This window comes from Bison bison, unplaced genomic scaffold (genome assembly GCF_000754665.1).
Source record: "Bison bison bison isolate TAMUID 2011002044 unplaced genomic scaffold, Bison_UMD1.0 scf7180017864053, whole genome shotgun sequence".
Lineage (NCBI taxonomy): Eukaryota > Metazoa > Chordata > Mammalia > Artiodactyla > Bovidae > Bison > Bison bison.
The window spans coordinates 5,813,361-5,815,197 of NW_011494625.1; the positions used below are offsets into that span (position 1 = coordinate 5,813,361).

Below are 1,837 nucleotides of genomic sequence, written 5' to 3' on the forward strand. Positions count from 1 at the left end.
CGAGGGCTCCTGTGCTCCGCTCCCTGGCAAACAACAGGCACTTAATCAGTGTCTGCAGAATCACTGTCGCACAGGAAGGAGGCACCAGAAGGCAGGTGGAAGAGTTGCTGACATCATCCTTGGGTGTCAGCGTGTCACCCTTTGCTCCTGCCACTGCTGTGCAGGGTCTGAGCCCCATGTCAACATGGCCCCGAGGTGGGAAGTCCGTGCCACCAGGAGGGTCACCATCTTGTACATTTATGAACAATGGAAGGTATTTCCCCATCTTCTCCCAAAATCCAAAGTATGTTTCTCATCATTTAACCTTCAAAGGTTAAAAATAGTGCTTTTTAAAGGACTCCATGATCGCACTCTAATAGCTCAGCACCCTCAGAGCTCATGGATCATCGCTATGGACACAGGGTGCCTGCTGGAGACTCACCCAACTGACCCCTGGAAATGGAGGTCAAGGCCAGTGCTCAAGAGGGGCCAGAGTGGTGGAGGTGGGACCCCTGGGCATGACGTTCACAGTACAAAAGCCTTCTGGTGCCCAGAGGAGAGAAGGAACCGCTGAGAGTCTGAAGGGTGTTCTGAGCTGGGAGGAGGCCGGGGCTCAGCGGCCGAAGTGATGGGTGGAGCTGCAAGCTGGTCCCTGCGTGTGGCTTGGAAGGAAAGCATGCCAGAACAGGTTGGGAAGGGACACAAGTTAGGGAAGGGGTCCTGACAAGGAGGGCTAGTGTGCAGCCACAGCCCCCAGCCCAGCGGTGCCCTCAGCAGCACCCCGCAGCACTCTGCTTCACATGGCACAGCTTGCAGAAGAGACGGTTGTTCAGCGGGTAGCAGCCCTGGTCCGTGGGCTCCACAGACAGGAGGACCCTGCAGTCCTGACACGGGTAGCAATTCTCATGGAAGTTTCTTCCCATACACTCGATTTTGAAGGCATCCTTCCCATCTCGGGCGATGATGGGATACTCACAGATGCTGCACACCAGGGCGAACTTCCTGTAGAAGTCATCCAGGCAGTACACCCCATTCTGACTGTCCAGGGCAAAGCCCTCGTCCCCGATGCACCAGGCGCAGGTCACACACAGGAGGGGTGGAAGGCCTGGCCTAGGGCCCGGATGATGCGCTCCCGGACAACCTTGCACACTTGGCACACTTCTCCAGGTGTCCTGGTAGCAGGCTTCACAGAGGGGCCACCCATCCTTCTGGTAGAAGCTCTGCCCGGCCAGCCGTTGGCGGCAGACACGGCACGTGAAGCACTGGGCGGGTACTGCCTCTCCATGGCCTCTACGCCCAGCTCTCGGGGGGGACACAGTCTTGCGGCAGAAGGCACAGATGTCTCTCTCAGGGAAGCCGACAGGCTCTTTGGAGTGGTGGGCAGCAGCTCCTCCTCTGCGGGCTTGAGATGACTGGGCCGAGGCTGCAGTGGAGGCCCCTCCACCAGGGCCTGTGCGGGGATGGGGGAGGGGGAGGGGCAGGTGCAACTGCCCCAAGTCTGAAATGAGTGATGCCCCCATCGCGGAGGGGGCTCTTTGTCAGGAGGGGGCAGGTCCACTGGAGGGGGTGGAGGCAGAGGCGGGAGGAGGGCCGGGGCTGGGAGAGCATCATCAACGTCCAAAGGCGAGAAGGAAGTGACACCCTCCATTGGAGAGCGGAGGTGGAACAGCTGGCCCTGGGGCTGCAGTCCTGCCAGGAGGCATCCAGGAACGGAGCTTTCCCACCGAGCCAGCCCCGGGTGCCTTTGTGGAGGCAGGAGATTCCCAGGGGTGGCCAGGCTGGGCCTCACAAGCTGCTCGCCTCACCTCCTCAACCACAGCCTCATCTCGACGTGGGGGCACCAGGGTGATAAAGACAG

The 1,837-nt window shown here is 60.0% G+C and overlaps 1 pseudogene; it reads right to left on the bottom strand.

Annotated features, from left to right (window-relative positions):
* Window positions 1–748: 748 nt before the first annotated feature.
* Window positions 749–1,832, bottom strand: LOC104985643 (annotated as a pseudogene).
* Window positions 1,833–1,837: the final 5 nt, after the last annotated feature.